Source organism: Schistocerca gregaria, chromosome 4, assembly GCF_023897955.1.
Source record: "Schistocerca gregaria isolate iqSchGreg1 chromosome 4, iqSchGreg1.2, whole genome shotgun sequence".
Taxonomy (NCBI): Eukaryota; Metazoa; Arthropoda; class Insecta; order Orthoptera; family Acrididae; genus Schistocerca; species Schistocerca gregaria.
The window spans coordinates 514,951,948-514,959,528 of NC_064923.1; the positions used below are offsets into that span (position 1 = coordinate 514,951,948).

Consider the following 7,581-nt stretch of genomic DNA (forward strand, 5'->3'; position numbering starts at 1 on the left):
GAAGGTTGGGTTATCCTGACTTGAACCTAGGTAAATCTAGGTAAACTTTTCAACTGAGGCTGTTGGTTTTTAAAATTAAAACTAATATACATACTATCTTTAATGCAGTGGTTCCCATTGCCTTCTGCATCCTCATGCCGTTGATCATTGCTGATTCTCCCGCCTTTAGAGGCAGTTTCCCACCAATGGGCAAGAGAGTACTCTTGAACTTCTGTCTGTTCCGCCACCCTCTTTGGCCAGGATATTGAAAGAATGAGAGTGACTTCTTATTCCAGAAGTCTTTGGCCGCCAATGCTGATTTTTATTCAAAATAAACAATAACTAGTGCCACCGTCACTTCACCCTAAAAGGTATCTAGGACGGACGTTTGCCACCATTCAGGCTCCGCCCCCGAACAAAAATGAAATTGACTCTGATCGTTTTGTAAAAAAAGGGTACTATGCTTTTATTGTATTTCATTTGTTTCTTTTTCTTTATCTTCTTTCGAGGCTACCCACAGCAGGCGCGCAGTGGGGTGTCCAAGTCGTCTTCTCGTTCAGCGAAGGATAATCACCCTATAATTACCGTTGATGTCGCTCCGTGGTTCATCCTGTGCTATATCTTCACTTTCTTCTCACATACGGTGCACCCTAATGTTCTGGAGGGTGCGTAAACAACGACTCCAAGTAATTCGCAAAGAGAGAAACACACGACGCCTTGCGCCGTAAAACCGTGTAGCTGCTCGTCAAATAGCGCCAGAAATCTAACAACTCTGCAACGCCCTCGCTACAAAAACTATGACAACGCCATACGATTAACCCTTAGAGAGGCGTTATGACGAGCAGCAGGGCAGTAAATGATGTCAGGATGAATCAGTTCGGGGTACGCCACGGACTGAGGCGTTCGTCACACCAACAGTGCCAACGTTGATGTGTGAGGAGCCGACAGTCGGCAGACATAGAAATGAAACGGTACACGTCGGTGTCGACGGCGGCGCATATGGGAGACAGAGGGTCCGCGGCAAGATGTTTAGTGCATAAACGTTGCCGGGTGGGGAATTAGTCAATAGTTATTGCATATCACAGGGCCCTCTCCGCGGTGGGAAGGAAAGGCGAGTGCGTGTTACTCCACACCCGCTTCCAGCAAATCGCTGGATGTCGCCGCTGAATCACATTAGCCGACAGTGGCCGTTGAAAGTAGTGGTAGAAGTCGTTGGTCCGAGACGCCCACGTGGTCAGCAGGAATCCTTATACCACGGGCGTTTGGTTCCATAGCGAACCGCAAATATTTTCCTATGAAGGCATTGATCGCCTTGTTTCACGGGTGACATAACGCTTGTGATGATTACTTTCAAGATAATGAAGAGCTTACTTATCTTTTTTTTCCTCTCTGCCTCGTTTTCATTGATTGCCTTCTACAGGATTATGAAACGTAAAGATCGCGTAGGCTTAGTCGTAAGTAAGGCAGATGGCAGAATTCGGAAAATGCAATAGGTTTTCAAAGGAGATTGCTTACAGAATAACCTTACTGCCCAAACTAGAAATAGAATATTGCTCAAGTGTGGAGGACCGATAGCAAACAGGAGCAACATAGACAATGAACGTGTACAAAGAAGGGCAGAACAAGAAGCAACAGGCTTGTTTGATCCGCATTAGAGCGTCACGCGCATACTAGCTAACCTAAATTGGCAGATAATGAGCCAGAGCATACTTACAAAGATTCAAGAACCAGTACTGAGAAAACTAGTAATATACCCTGCCTGGCAAGAAAGAGTGAAGCACTCAGAAGACATTGTCGGATGTCGTAAATTAGTAATCGACTCCCTGCAACATTCTGTGCCGTACCGCAGCAGCCAGGCTGGGGACTATCAGTCCTCGCCGTGTGTGGTGTCATTACTGGAGACCATGGACTGCTCATAAATGAAGTCGCATTGTGTCCAGCGATAAATCGTGATTCTGCACTAAATGACTATCGTTGTCGAGTGTGGCAGCGACCTGGAGAGATGTCCTATTCTTCCATTATTTTGGAGAAGCACAGTGTTGCTAAGGCCGATGTTATGATGTGGGGAGCCAGCGGGTGTAGCTTCTGATCACGGCTGGTAGTGACTTAGTGAACTCTGATAGTGAGACGGTATGCCGCCGGCATGCTGCGACCTTCTGTATCATATCTCATGCGACGGTATGTCGATGGCGTTTTTGATTAGGATAATTCTCGTCCACAGTTGGAACGTGTCTCTATGAACTTCCTCTGTGATGCTGAGGTATTTCCATGGTAAGCAAGATGTTAGATCTGTTCCTGGTAGAACACATGAGGGACCAGCTCGAACATCAACACCGCCACAACGTCAGTATCAACGATTTCAGCAACGAGTTACGCAAGTTGCGGGTCAACATGCCTCAGGAGAGGATACAAAGTCTACAAGACCCTCTTCCCAATATAATCTCTACATACGTTCAAGCCAGAGAGGGTGCAACGTCATACTGATAATCGGGTACATACTGCCAAGCTTTTATTGTAAATTTGACACTGATTTTCTGATCGCTAAAAGAAAATCACATACTCTCAACCTGTGACGTCTCATATAGTTTCCTTCTTCGCTTCTGGGAGTTACACTTTTTTGTCATGCAGTCTCTTACAACCCCACAGGACTGCGAAAACAAAATTAGACTAACTGCAGCGCGCTCAGAGGCATTTAAGTAATGATTCTTCTCACGCTCTATAAGCGAATGGGATGGGAAGAAATCACTGCACATCTGTAACGTACTTCACAGTGGTCTGCAAAATGTAGATGATGTGAGAACTAATGCAAGCAGTTAGGGCACCCCTATGACAGTAAACGTCAGTTTATACGCTCCACAGCGTTACTGCGATAGGCATGGAAGCGTTTGCTGCCATGTAATGCCAGAACTACAGCGATAAATTTAGTTTATAGTGGGCACCGTACAATCTAGAGCACTGCAAGCGCGTGGGCGATGCGCGTGGCGCTCACGCGCATACGATGTGGGACAGAGAGCGCAAATACACTTCGCATATTTGGCGGAAGTTGCCGAAGATTACCGGTGTTGTTTCGCCTAATAGCAGCCAAGTGAGCACTCGTACAAGGCCACACGGATGTCACGCGCTTGCATTCACTTGCACATAGGCTGCGAATCTGCAATGAGAGTATGCACGAAGTTTCGCTTATACCGGAGTTGGACGAAATTTATCCGATTGACGAATAACGAATACAGTTAAAAATTATTATTCGTTATTCGTGAATAACGGCTGTTTGGACGTACTTATTTACAAAACTACTAAACAAATTTTCATGAGGTTTTCACAGGTAACTTGAGAATAGATTGGGGCATCGTATAGACTTTATTTAATCGAAATAAAATCACAGAAACGAAAGATATCGCAATTTAAACGCTAATCTCAAACTGCCATGTCTGTCTATTTGTCTGAATGCGCTAATCTCCACGGGTAACTTGAGCATAGCTTGAGGGAACATTGGCTTTATTTCATCAAAATCGGATCACTGAGAAAACACATAGTAATTTAAGGTTTTAGGGTTCTGCTCAGATTATCTTAGTGACAGCTTAGTACACAAAGAACCAACAGACGTCTCTGTTAGTTTCCTTACCTCAGGGGCAGAAGTATTTTCAGAAGTTTACGTCATTGACAGAACTAAATACCACAATGTTACGTGTGTTTACGAAACAACATTGAATTTACTTGGATTAGGTGGACGGATTTACTGATTTCGCTTAATGTATAAAAAACTTAACGAAACTGCTTTGTTCTTTCGATAGGTTTCATTTATACATGATTTCTTGGCTGGGGAGAAACGAATGTATTACAAAGTGATCCTATAAGAGTTCCCTTTTCACCGATCCAGGTACAGATCCCTAAAAAGCGACGGCATGCAAAGCACCTTTTTAACTTCTGCTGCGAATCATGAGCATGTAGCTAATAATAGGTGAATTTGAAATCCACTGACATTTATTGCTCCAATTCCTTGCCATTTGTTAAACGAATGTACTTTTTGTTGATTTTGAATTAGTTTTCAGAACAGTTCTTATTGTCAAATATCTCATCAGTTTTTGTTTCCTGTTTTCGAAGATATGCCGTTGTGACGCTAAAGAAAATACGTTCTACACCTACAGAGATGACATCAGTGCGTTATTTCATCTGAATTCGTCTTTTTTCGTGATAATGATACGTAACTTTCATTTCACAATCTTCTTAGAAAACTGGTAAATCATCTTCCGCTATAATTTCTGGTAAATAATTCATTGTGATTCCACGTTAGCTTCACTTCCCAAATTACATTAAAAATAAAATTTTCCTTTTTCATTACATCACCACTTGAAACTCACGACCCGAATTTTTCGACATTGCTTTGGCTATTACATATCTGTAGTTTGCTGTAAGCCTTTCTTGATGATGGACGGCAATACAGATGAACTTTTTCTTTTTAAATGTTGGGCAAGACATTGCTGCAAATAAGTGCAGTTGATATTAGAAGTACGGAAAAGTCTTTCAATAATCTCTTGACAGTTTCTTGACAAAAACGTTTCCAGTGTACTGAAATATTATGAACTCTTTTACGTATTTAGATCCAGAGTCTCTTCGGAAATTTTTGAATTTTAAAGCTCTAAGTAACTGCATAGAGCATGTCAGACAGAAAAAATATTCCATATTCTTATGGAAAGATTACTCAGAGTTAATCCTGAATCAGTTTTGGATAACACTAGACGTGGATAAATAACAAAAAATGTCAGTGGGGGATCGAACGCAAATTTTTAATTCTGTAGTGTGGAAATTAATCCATTGAGCCACAGAATCACATTTATTTAGAATCCAGTTTTAAGGTATTTATCAAAGAGAAACTATGCTGAGTCAACTGGCGTTGTATGATATTCGTTCATAAAGTTATAAACTATTTATTCACGAAAAAATTGTTGAGTGATCTACTTATTAGAGTAATTACCTAGACAGATATTTATTCGAATAATGACCATCTATGTTTATCACTACAGCTTTTGCTTTCTTTCTTTTTCTGTTCACTGCAGTTAATATTATCAAGTGTAACGAGTAGTATTATTTATTTTGTTCGATTAATGCGTGGGAGACTACAGTTGTACAGTTGGATTGCACTTCGTCGTTTTTTAAAAATTAATCGACCATTATATTCTTTTGTGATGCACCTAAAGATAAATCTCTTCATTTGTTCTATCCAAAATATGTCTCAATATAAGTGAGATTTTAGGAGTAGACTTAATTAATAGCACTATTTCATTAGCTATTCTTTCACACAAATTTACAGTTCCGCAGCTGAGTCAAAGTCCTTCAATAACACTTAATACGCGATTATCACCTTAATGATCAAATTCAATCAGTATAATACTTTGTAAAAATCAGGTGTACGCCACAGACTTTCTCCATACAAACGTTGAAGATCGACAGCTAGAAAGAAATTCTCATTCTACATGCATTCCATTGTTTGCTGGGCCTTTTAGTACAGCCCCGTTATTATGAAGCTGCATAGAGTCCATGTCCCCTTAGCTACGTGGCAGGACCACTCGGTGAGAGCGCGCCGTGTGATACGGACTGCGTAAACTGCTGGCCACTCTGTCTAGTAATACGTGCGAAGCGAATGATGGACACTGAACGGTGCTCACGCGGTTTCGCCATACTGATGTAGCGCTCTGGTACATACTCGCATTATGTACAGAATAGATAGCTTACCAATAGCCGTTGACTACCTACACTGAAGGGAAAAAAATCACAACACGAAAAAATAATGAATGAAATTTCGGGAATATATTTGTCTAGGTAACATATTTAAGTGATTGAAATTGCAAGAACACAGATTAGCGAGATAAGCCATTGAAAACGTGACGGCTTTGTACATTTTAACTGGCGTAGCCGCCAGAATGAATGCCAGATTGCAAATGTGTAAGCATTGTGTTGTACAGGTGCCAGATGTCAGTTTACTCGATGGGCATCAGTGCCTGTTGCACTTTATCGATCAATACAGGGACGGTTAATGCTGGCTGTGGATGACGTTGGATCTCTCGTCCGATAATGTCCCATATGTGCCCGATTGGGGACAGATCTAGCGATCCAGCAGGCCAAGGCAGCATGTCGACACTCTATACAGCAATATATTTATATGGATATGGTATCTGTTCTTTCAGACGTAACAGAAATAACAGATACAAAGTATATAGTTCTAGAAATACCGGCCATGACCTTCTTCTTCTGTGCGGATGCTCACACATTCCCCGAACTCTTACGGGACTTGATAAGAATGTCTTCCACGAGTAATGAGTGTGTTGGGGTGGGACGCTACGAATGTAGTGTGTGGACATGCAAGGTGAGAATGTGGGGCTCGCGGTAGGCGTGCGTGATATTGTCCTTGCAGTCGCACCATCCTTTGTGCCCTCGGTGGCTCAGATGGATAGAGCGTCTGCCATGTAAGCAGGAGATCCCGGGTTCGAGTCCCAGTCGGGGCACAAATTTTCACCTGTCCCCGTTGATATATATCAACGCCCGTGAGCAGCTCACGGTATTAATATAATTCTAATTTCTCTTTAGAGGATGTTGGGTTACAACAGCGGTATTTGGACGAGAGTTATGTTGTGGGAAAACGCCCTCTCGAATGCGTTCGTGGACGGCAGCACAGCAGTTCGAATCACCAGAGTAGGGTACAAATTCGCAATCAGGGTGTGTGAGACAACCACCTGAGTTCTCCTGCTGTCATACAAAATCGTACTCCAGACCACAGCCCAGATGCAGGACCAGTGCGTCTAGCATGCAGACAGGTTGGTTGCAGGACCTCAATTAGCCTCCTCCTAACCAACACACGACCACCACTGGCACCAAGGAAGAACCACGTTTTGTCAGAAGAAACAACAGACCTCCACCCTGTCTGCAATGAATTCTCACTTAACATCGCTGAAATCGCAAATGGTGGTGGTTTGGGTTCAGTGGAATGCATGCTACAGGGCGTCTGGCTCGGAGCTTCCTTGTAGTAACCGATTCGTAACAGTTCGTTGTGCCACTGTGGAACAAATGCTGTTCATGTGGATGCTACAAATTCAGTACAATAGGCCAGAGCCACACACCGAACAAGATAGTATCCCCTCTCGGTAGTGCCACGTGGCCATCCGGAGTCCGGTCTTCTTGCGACTGTACATTCTCGCGACCACCGCTGCCAAAAATCATACGTAGTGGTTATATTCCTGCCAAGTCTTTCTACAGTATCGTAGAAGAAATATCAAATGCTTCAAATGGCTCTGAGCACTATGGGACTTAACTTCTGAGGTCATCAGTCCCCTAGAACTTAAAACTACTTAAACCTAACTAACCTAAGGACATCACACACATCCATGCCCGAGGCAGGATTCGAACCTGCGACCGTAGCGGCCGCGCGGTTCCAGACTGTAGCGCCTAGAACCGCTCGACCACTCCGGCCGGCGAAGAAACATCCAACTTCTCATAGCATTGTCTCATGATCTCCTTCAAACTCAGTGAGTTGTTGATAATGGGGCCTTTTTCGCCTTGAAGGCATGATTAACATCACCGTACCACCTCCAATCTCAAAAGTAATTATCG

The 7,581-nt window shown here is 43.0% G+C and overlaps 1 non-coding gene across 1 annotated transcript; it reads left to right on the forward strand.

Annotated features, from left to right (window-relative positions):
* The first annotated feature begins 6,404 nt into the window (after nt 1-6,404).
* Nucleotides 6,405-6,479, forward strand: Trnat-ugu (transfer RNA threonine (anticodon UGU)). The gene has a single exon. It is a non-coding gene; the product is annotated as a tRNA-Thr (tRNA).
* Nucleotides 6,480-7,581: the final 1,102 nt, after the last annotated feature.